An 11,412-nucleotide genomic window follows, 5' to 3' on the forward strand; every position below is an offset into this window, starting at 1 on the left:
GCATAAAACTAGAAGCAAATTAGATTGATGACAAGTGGGGTCCTATGATTGCTGGACTGAAGGGCAAGATTTGGCCAAAAATGATGGCTGCGGTGTGCGTTTTAAAAGGCGTTTGTAAATGTTGGTTTATGTTTATCCCCCAAAGTGGCCGTTATGATATGGCGACATTTCTCATGCTTCCGCATGATGATTGATGCTGCTCGGTGAATACAGACCGTCCGATGTTTCCATTGATTTATGCTGGTTATGATTAGGTCGTGCATATTGACTTTGAGTATTTACCTACTTTTTTTCTCTTTTATATGGTCCTGTAAATAATATTTTTCCATTTTGATGGCAACATATGTATGGCCTCTTTTTTGGGTTATTTTCTATTGTGATTTTTTGCCAACTTCTCAATTAATTAAAGCATCTAAAAATAAATAAAATTATTGATTTTTTAACGGTAAAAAATCAACTATTCAGTTAATTAAAAATGCGGTTGATTAATCCATTACAAACAGTAAAAAAATTTAAATATTATATATATATTTTTTAAAAAATAAATAAATATAATCAATTTAGTTATTAATTCAATAGAGATTTAAGCTGAATTAAATTTCTTAATTTTCAACATAAAAAATTAAAATTAAATCGAACAAATTCAATTAATTTATTTTTCAATTCAAATTTTTATAGGTTTTGTAATCGATTTAATTTAATTAGTTTTTTTTAATCTTTTAGTCATATTATAAAAAAGAAAAAATTGAGAGTATAAGATGCATTCTGACCAAGTGACTAGCAAACATTTTTATAGGAAAATATAAACACAATCTAATCATATTTCTTTCAAAATAGATTGTTAATAATTATGGTGTAAACTCTTGAATTTGTAAGTGTTAAGACTTAAACATACAATTTTCTTTTTTTCTTTTCTTGAAAAAATTCTATAACAATTTTATTTAATTTATGGTCAAATATTTGGTCAAAATACTTTGTTTGTCTTGTTTATATATTATATAATACTACATTAAGAATTAATGATGAAACAAAACCTACAGGACTATTATCTTTCATTTAATTGAGTTTTTTCTTTTCTCTTTGTCAGAGATGGCAAATTTAAGTTGCACAAATATATATTAAGATTTCCTCTAATATATAAATTGTTGAAACAGTATCTTAGTGCTGTGAAGAAACAAAATAGTTGGTGGGAGATGACAGAAGATTCTCCTTAAGAATTTAAACTAAGAACCTTTATCATTTTTTCCTCATCTATTATCATTACCAAAAAAACATCATATTATATCTTTTATGGCTAATTATTAATTAAACTTTTTGATTTTATACTTTTAAATTATTTTATTTAATTATTTTAAAATTTTAAAATAAATATTCATATTTTTTATTTATTTCTAAAAATATTCTTCATGATAATTTTTAAAATTTCACGATAAAAAATATGACATAACAAATCGATTGTACTTATTAAAAAAATAATAATTATAAATTAGTAAAAAAAATTATCATAAACTTAACAATATAGTCATTAAATGTCATATGGACATTATTTTATTCATCTTACATTTAAATACAGTAAATTCTTTTATTAACTCACTAATGTTTTTTAATAATTGCCATGATGTCTTATTATAAATTTTAAAACTGTTGCCAAAAGATTTAAAATAAATTAAAAAAATAAATATTTATTTTAAAATTTTAAAGTAACTAGATAAGATTAATTAAAAGTATAAAGTTCACGATTTAATTAATAATTAGGCCTATTTTTTATAAAAATTTTAATTATTATCTACAAAATAAAAAATAATAAGTTTTTTTATATTTATCATAAAAATATAAATATATATGCTTAATAATAAAATAATTTTCTCTTTCTATGAATAAAATAATTTTATCACTTGAATAAGAGCTAATTTGTAATAAAAAAAGCTATATTAAGTGATACTAACTCATATAATTTATATCATCTATTTATCTTATCTAATCTCAGAAGTATTGAACATTCATTTTATTCATCAATTATACGTGTATGAAAAGCTTTTACATTTTCTCAACGTGAAATTATGTTATTTAGTGTGTATTTACTTATATGATATAAGTTGCATATTTTAATTTAAATAATATTTTAAACTTAAATACTTTTTATTATTTAATACAAAAAAACTATATTTACATCGCTTCTGGCATATGATTTGAACTGGAGTTATTAGTTGAATAATAAAAATAACAATAATAGTAATAGGAACAGTGAAAGAAAAATACAAAAGTAAATGTGAGATATTTTTTGAAACGAAGAAGAGGCAAAAGACTTGGGTCCTCTAATTTGGAACGTTGGATCCCATAATAATTAAAATGATTGGAGAGATAAGCCTTTTGTATATTTTGGGCCCACTTAAAGAGAAGGTTCCCTTTTCCTCTCAAACCCTATTGCTTTTACTTCCTTTTTCTTTCTTCTTTTCTCTTATAAAATTACTTAAAAAGGAATTATGGTTACGAAGAGACTTCTTTTCTAAGCATGTAATTTTGTGGTCAAATTCGTTACAGTAAAAAGATTTCACTGCACAGTCAAACACCATTTACTTCCTTTCTAAGGAAAACTACAAATACCTCTTCTATAATTTAACGCATTTTTTCACAGTGTTCTTTTTCTTTTTTAATTTTTTTTTTTTTCTATAGTTGATCTCGGAAAGTAAAGAATTGACTTTGCACTGTTTGAAGAAGTCAATAGAACAAGAATAATTACTGTCATATATAATACGGATGTCACTGCACTCAATTCTAGTGGGATGAATTTTATAAATATATAACTCAATTTGGATTTAATTTTTACTGTGGTAATAGATTTGAATTTTTATTCGCAGATAAAAGATATTTGTTTAATATTGATATTTTAAATTTTTATTTTAATTAATTTTAATTTTATATTTATTTAATATTTTTATTTTATTATAACAGCTTGTTTTGATTTCTCAAAATTTATATATTAAATGAATTTATAAATGAATATCTATTTTTACAAATGGCTTTAGCGAGTAGAATGTCTATTTTTAGGTAAATAAAGTTTTAATAGAGTTTGAGGCGTACAAAAATGAAATTATTCTTAAAGATTTATTTTAATAATTTTTTAAAATTCAACAAATAATAACAGGAATAATTTTATTAATTTAGTAGTTGAAAAAAAGTTAAAATTCAGTAGAAAGAATGTTTATATAGAGTTTAGGATTAGAATATTACAGTTGTTACTATACAATGTTTAAGAAAATTAACATGAAACATTCTCTTTAATAAATGAATGTTAGAAAATAAATAATAGGTAACTCAAAAAGTTAAGTCAAAATAAGAACGTTTAAGATAAAAAAAGAAAACTTTATATAATTAATTAAGTATTAAAGAATTGAATTGGATCAGGCTCAAATCCATTTTACATATAGAGAAAAAATCTATAAATTTACACTTAAATAAGACTTTTAATTTAATTCTTGAGCGCACAAAACACCTCATAATAAAACTCTTTACAAGTCTAAAATTTTTTTATTTATAAATTAAAATAAAAAACTTTCACTTTAAAGACGTAAAATAAAGTAATTTTTGAAATAAAAATATGTATCAAGCAATATGTGAATAATACTAATATAAATTTATAAATATAATTCATAAATAAATTTAGATGGATTCAAGCAGTATATAAATAATACTAATATAAATTTAGAATAGATACAAATAGTAAATTAAATTTTTTATATGTGTTAAAACAAACTAGTGTTTGAATTTGGTTATCATTTCTAATCATAAAATAGAAAATATAATACAATATGAGCTTTTAAACGAATTATTTTTTTTATATATAATGAAATACTCATACCTTTTAAAAGAATTGTTGTTTAAGTTCGCAAAAATTTACCTATTTCTTTTAACGAAATAAATATTATTAATAAAAAGAAAAAGAAAATCAGACATTTTTATGTCAAAATGTGTGAAAGACAGGCAGGTACTTAATACTTTTCCTTTTTCCTCGTCTCTTTTGAAGGACAGGTTTTCTTCTAATGATCACTCTTATTTCAAGTACAAAGCAAAGGTTCTTAAGCCTATTTGAACCACTTTATTAGAAAACAAAAAAGTTAATGACACCTTTAGACCTGCAGAATAATGTGGAGTACACAAATCCAGTTATCAAAAGACATTATTATTTATTCTTTTCAATAATAATAATAATAAATAATATTATTATTATTATTTGTATAATTTTTTATTTAATTTTATAATATTAATTTAAATATAATAAAAATCTTACTTAAACTCATCACTATGAGATATTTTAGAACTATTTTAGTTTATAATGAATATTAAATGAAAAATAAAATAATTAATTAAAAATATATATCTACTTAAAATGTTATTTAGTTGATATGATCATCAATCTGGTTAATAATTTTAAAAATAAAATAGAAAAATATGATAAAATATAAAGAAAAATATTTTTTATATCTTAAGCATTTAGCTAAAAGTTTATTGATTAATCACATTCTATGTCCTAGGGATTTATGGAATTGCCTCATTCAAAACTCTACAAACTAAGTTGATATTTAGTCGTTCAAATAAAGCAAAACTCAAACATATGGTAAAATTGTGATATAAATATTGTCAAATATTAAAATAATCTTTAAGAATATAATATGTTTTTTGTTTGATATTTTTACTAGTTAATATAGTAAATTCTTAATAGAGTTAGAATTTTATTAAAAGTTTAAATGTAGTATTATATATATTTTATGTTGGTTTGGTGAATATGACTCATTCAACTTAAATATTTTTTAAGTGTAAGAATTATTATATATTTATAATTTAAACTATTATATTTTTTTTATATACACTTATAGTACAGTCTAGATTTTTATAGAAAAGTATTAAGGATTATTTCTATATAATATTTCTCTATTCTTATTTTTTATTTTTTTTTATTTTTACTCAAATTTTATAATTTATTATGTACAATGTCATATTTGTATTTTTAATATATTTTTAATATTATTTAGAAATAATTTTTTTTGCAAAACTTTTGTTGTAGATTTCTCTATTTTTCATTAAAAATAACATTCTACAAAAAAAATTAACGGAAATGTCATTTTTAGTTGATTTTAGACTTTACTTTTTCTTTTATCAAATGTAATGGTCTATTATTTATAAAATATATTGACTTAGTAAAAAGTTAATTTTATAATCAATATTGAAAACTCTAATACCGACAGAGTTTTAGAGTTAGACTTGTATTTGATGAATTATTGGTATTATTTGCTTTGGGTTTGACGCTTTTCATGTAACCGGGTTGTATGGTCCTGGAATATGAGTGTCCGATTCTTATGGACTAACTGAAAAGGTACAACTCGTAAGTCCAGCATCCAAGACTTGTATCATTTGATGATGCCATATGAATCGCTAGAAATATATAAAGTATATGGCTAACCCAATAACGAAAGTTTCGTAAAGGGACTGGAGCAGGCTACCGTGAGACAAAAAATCTTCATTACTTCCATAATCAGTTCGAGATCCTCCGGTCTGAAAAGGTATGGTTCTTCGACTTTTCCTATTTTTATTTCTTTTTTCCTTTGATCTTTATATTCTGATATCAAAGGTTTCTGAAGTACGCTGATGACAAATGACTAAATTAATCAGATTATACAATCAGTAAGACCCTTTCAGTAAATTTATATGTTCTCTCCCTTTCGAACTTTTATATATACTTGTTATATCTCAATAATAAAAAATGACACTTTTAATGTTACATAATGTCGTGGTTTTTAATTAGATTAATTCATCTAAATATTTAGAATAACTATTAAATTTACAATTAAAGACATTTTAATATTCTAAAAATTTATAAAATCTTTAAATTATAATTTTCATTGTTAAACACAACATAAATAAGATTAGTCTTAGATGACGAAATTATATATTAGACACTATCTTTAATATTTCAGGCATAGATTTTGTAAATTATTTTTAATTTTTTAAATTTATCCAAATTCATTCCTTTTAATCTTTTGATTTTTTTCTTTTGTATTTTTCATTGTTCTTTATCTACAATTCTTTTATATATTTATTTGATTTTATTGCTAATTTTATTCTTAATTACTATTTTATACAGTGTTTTAAATAATAACTAAATAGATAAGTTTTAGTTATTATGGATTTAGTTAAATGGAGAATCTCATGAATAAAAAAAAAAATCTATTTGGTATTTTTATTTGTGAGAAAAAAAGAGTCTAAGTTTTTTAACTATTACCTATCAATATTAGTTAAAATTTAGTAATTTATGATGAGACTCATTGTAATATCTGGAATTTTTATATATTTAATAATGAGTTTTTTATTTAAAATTAATTTAATTTAATTTTTACTTGGTCTAGTTAGAATAATTTAAATGCAAATTTTGAATTTTAATATTAGACTAATAAATGAGTCATTCTTTCTATATCTTATTAGTTTGAATTTTTAAAAAATTAATTAAGTAAATTATTTGAGAAATAATAATATTTTTTGGTTATTCAAATTTTTCCCAAATGCATATTTATATAAATAAAATTATATATTAGAAAATTATGGAGAAATTGTAAAGGGTGTTTTTATAAAAGGAGTTTAGGGAAAATAGGTATTTCAATTAACTAGTAGTATTAAATTTTAAGTTGGAAAATATTTAGAAAATTGATTATTTAAATTAATTGTGTTAATACTAAATTGAAAATTTATTTTTGGATGAGGATTTAAAAGTGTAATTTCATTAATATGGAGTTTTAATGGAAATTTGGATGTTTGGTATTTTTGTAAATAAATGTGTCGGCATGGGTATTTATGTAATTGTATATTTTCAATAATTCTAATTTGGCCCAAATTAATTAGCTAGGGGCTTAATTGAAAGGCTAAATAAAAAGCTTAAGGGTTAATTGGAAATTCTGCAAAATGAAATTGTAAGTAATTAAGAAAGTTGACGGACCAAATTGTAATAAGAAAAATTTTAGGGGTCAAATGTCGGTACTGAAAGGAAAGGAATCGGGGAAGAAGGAAAAGGAGAGAGAGAGGTGTCGGGGAGAGAGAGAATCGTGCAAGGATGAGGAGATCGGCGCTGCGGGCATCAGGGCCGACCGCCGGGGGCGCGGAGAGCTGGCCGGCAAAGCTGCTGGTGTCGGCGAGCGCGGCGGCAACGGCTACAGCGGTGTCAGTAGGCGGCGGAAGCGCGCAAGAAGGGGCAGCGTTTTCGAAGGTCGTTCCAGCCGTTTCTGGCGGCCTTTCCGGCCGATCTTGGTGGTGATCGGCTCCCCTCGAAGAGAGCTTCCTTTTGGCGGTAGTGGCATCGGTTTTGGTGACCGGAGGAGGGAGTTCCGGCGAAGTAGGTGGCAGCCGCGTTTTCAGGTTCTTCCGGCGAGCTCCGGCGAAGGATGGACGATCGGAGGACGTATCCCGACTCTTCTCAACTCAAACTTCACAATGGCACCGGTTTCGTGGCGATCGGACTCCGTTTGCGAATCGACGACTGAGATCGTTCGCAAATCTCTTTGGATGATTGGGGGTCAGATCGAAAAATTGGAATCGGGGATCGTCATCAGCGCATGGTTTCGAGTCCGCTGGTGAGTTTGGATCGTCGATCGGACTCCGGCGGCTGGAGGCGAGTCGACCGAGCGATCGAGCGTTTCAGTAATTTTCTCTGGCTCGTTAATTTTTGAAAATTCTTTGATTTAATTCGTGCTTATTGTTTTGTGTTGAGTATTTGATATTTGTGAGTCAAAAATAATTGTCTGTCGGTTTGCCTGCCTCGTGATTTTTGTGCTGTGTGGTGGAGTCGGGAAATTAGTGAAGTCTTGAGAACCCGACTCCCGTTGTGTTAAATTGTTGGATATTTCTAGTATTTTTCTGGCAGGTCCTAGACCCGTTTTACGGGGGGTAAATGCCCGTGTTGTAGGGGAAGTTCTGCCGGATTTTCAGTAGAATTCTTCCGAATCGGGATTCTTAGACAGTCAGTCCTAGGAGTCTAGACCTAGGATTAATGATCGATTGTTTTCGCGTTTTGATAAATTATTTTCCATGATTAGATGATCTGTCTGTTCGGCTCGCTCCAACTGAGGCATCGGAGCAGAGCTAGGAGGTCGCCAAATCTGTGAGTTAAAGTCACTTAATCGTTGCACTATTGTTAAGTCTGAATTTAATATGCTATTTTAGAAACTTATGCTTGATATGATTATTAGCATTGCAATATAAATAAATTTCACTTGATTATTAATTATTGAAAATAATATAAATATTATTATTAGGAATGTTATAATAATACAAATATTATTATTTTTCGACACGAATTGCACGTTGCTTTACCCTAAATTTTTAATCTTTTTTTCGATATGTGTTGAATGATTTCAGTAGACAATGACATTTATTAAATGTGATGATTGCGTTTTGCGAAATGTGGTTTTCGTAGAACATGCTACCTGGTGGGTTACATCAGGACCGCGTGCGCACCGGTAATGATTATGGACATAGGATTATTATGGATTTGTTTGCCCTGATCGAGCAATGCTCTCTGGGCGCCGGCTTAGTTGAAATTCAAGTGTTCAGACTGGAGGTAAGGACTCTGATCGAGCTTGCTCTCTGTGCGCCAGACCTGTTGGATTAAGAGAGCCGAAAGGCTACTAGAATTTGGGGTTAGGGTTCTACTGAGCCACTCGTCCCTAAAAGTAAAAATATATTTTTATTTATTTATTAATTATGGTATGATTATAGTATGATTGGTATTTATGTGTTTGGTTGATATACTGATTCGAATAATCTATATTTTCTGTGAAGAATGCAGTAGTCCCCAGATTATTTGATTTTAACTCACTCTCGAGACTGACAGTCTCCATTTACTGTTTTTCAGATTGGTGACTGTTAGTCTTCCCGCGACTCTTACTCAGTAACTCGACTTCTTCATCATCGAGTGGTGTATTCGATTTGGTATGTTAAATTGTAAAAATCTTAGATTCTCCGCAGTAGTAATAGTAGAGGTATCAGTGGTAATTTTCTGAGTTTCGGGTCTCGTCTAATTTTTCTGGCAGACTGAAGTAATTATGTAAAATGTAACTATTAAGATTATTTGTGGCTTTAATAATAGTAAAATTTGATATGAGATTTGATTGAGTCAGTGAGTGTCAGGCTTACTACGGGATTCGGTGGCCTTTAGTCTACCCATTCTCTAGTGCCGGTCACGGGTCCACAGAGTGGGTCGTGACACTCATTAACTATTAGACTTCTAATAAATTGAGAATATAAAAAAAAAACTTAGACTATAATTTATAATTTATACTATAAATGCTAAAAGGCGATAGTCTTTATTTTTTGCCTCCACAAGGGATTCGTTAAGAGCTCAAAGAGGTTGCGCTCAGTGTCAACTTCATGGCGTGTGGGATCTTTGAAGGTCCCAAGACTCTTCAAAATGCTGGAAGACCTCGACGAACAAAAAGAGCTCATTGTGCGGGCCGACACTTATTTCGTGGGAATCTCATTTATTGATGAGACCCCTTATTCTATGACACAGAATATTTAATTTATGAGTGGGAGTCGATAAATTATGTGAGTCTCATATTTGTATATATTCTTTTTCTACCATTAGATTTATGAAATCAGTTATAGAAAACACGCAAATTTAATCAATCTGGAAATGTAAAAAATTAATTTAAGATATGTACACCATTCTAACTTGTAGATACGAATTTATAAAATGTTTAATATATATGTCGTTCGAAAATCATTTTCTAGCGCTTGTGCATATGAAAATAAAAAAACTTCTTATATAAGAAAATCTTTTTTGTTTTGGAAATAATATGAAAATAATGCTAAAAGTCATATTTTATTTTGACCACACATTTAGTTACTACATAGTTGATGCTTTTGTATGTAATTTTTAATTTTTTTTCGCAACCATAAAATTTAAATTAAATGCTATTTCTAATTAATTAATTGTAAATGGTATCTATTATATATAAATTTTTTAATATATTTTAAAAGATCTAATCACTACTTATCCAAACTTTATTTAATGATGATGATGAAGTTGAAGTGGTAATATTGGGTTATGCTATTTCAAAAGCATTAACAACTTGTAATTCCTATATATCTAAAACTCATACTTTCCATTAGTTTTTCTATAGATTTTTCTTTAGTTTTTTTTTTTCAATCTGTGGTGTTTTTTAAATATATTTTTTACTTTTTATTTATAATATTTTAGTCTCATATTTCTATATAGATTTTATTCTTATTCTACTACCATATATTTTATTATTTTCTATTAATTATATTAAATTAAACTAAATTCATATTAAATAGAATATTAATCCTAATAAAAATTTCTTTTCATTATTATTATTCTAATCCTTGTTAACTTCTAAAATTTATTCAATCTTGAAATTTTAATAGAGTTAGAAATTTAGAGTCAAACTTATACTTTAGAAATTATTAATATTTTTATAATAAAATTAATTAATAAATGATCTAATTAACTCAATTAATTAACTAAACAATCTATAAGGTTATTTTAATAAATCTGTCTGTCATTTCCGCTTCGTACATTTATATATATGTTATATATATGCAAAATATTTATTTAAAAAAGTGCAACATTGGATATACAAATGTTTTAAATTGTTGCTGTGAGAGTTTAACTCATCCAAAAAATTTATAGGCTATACTAGTGATTGTTGTTGCGATGATTGAATATATATATATATAGTTACCCCAGTGTTTTTTTATTACACTATTTACCTCCTAATATTTGAAAAATATATTTTTTTATTTTTATATTTTATAATTTTATACTAAAAACTCATTCCATAGAATTTTTGTTCGAGAATCGTTAATTAAGTTTGGGTCTATACTATTTACCTTATGATTTTTTATGTAATATACAAATTTTTCTCTATATTTTATTTATTATACTAAAATCTCCTTGCATTTTGAAAGTCAATACAAGTAAGAAATTAAATTGATTAAAAAGTAAATTTGATAATCAAAATTCTTATTAAAGTTATTTACTGTAATAAAGTTAGTAATAAGAATAGTATCTATTTTATTTTAAGAATTTAAAGTTAAATTGTGTCAATTTTCAATATTTTAATTAATAAGTACTTTAAAATATTTAAATTTTACTAAAATTAGTTATGCTAAAAATTAGAATAATTAAAGAACACTAGTTAATATTTTTATCCAGACACTAAAATTGATCATTGCATATAAATTAGACAAGAGTGTTTTAGTATAATAGATAAATTATAAGGGGCAATTTATATATTACACCAAATATCATGGGACAAATAGTATAAAACCAAACCTAATTAACGGTTATTTAATAAAAAATTTAATCAGATGGGTTTTTAGTATAAAATTATAAAGCAGGAGGAT

At 26.1% G+C, this 11,412-nt stretch overlaps 1 long non-coding RNA gene across 1 annotated transcript; it reads left to right on the forward strand.

Moving 5' to 3' along the window:
* The first annotated feature begins 7,048 nt into the window (after positions 1–7,048).
* Positions 7,049–9,766, forward strand: LOC125371032. The gene is made up of 3 exons (XR_007217198.1): positions 7,049–7,683; positions 8,897–8,973; positions 9,368–9,766. It is a non-coding gene; the product is annotated as an uncharacterized LOC125371032 (long non-coding RNA).
* The last annotated feature ends 1,646 nt before the right edge of the window (positions 9,767–11,412 follow it).

Source organism: Ricinus communis, chromosome 1 (assembly GCF_019578655.1).
Source record: "Ricinus communis isolate WT05 ecotype wild-type chromosome 1, ASM1957865v1, whole genome shotgun sequence".
In the NCBI taxonomy this organism is placed as follows: Eukaryota; Viridiplantae; Streptophyta; class Magnoliopsida; order Malpighiales; family Euphorbiaceae; genus Ricinus; species Ricinus communis.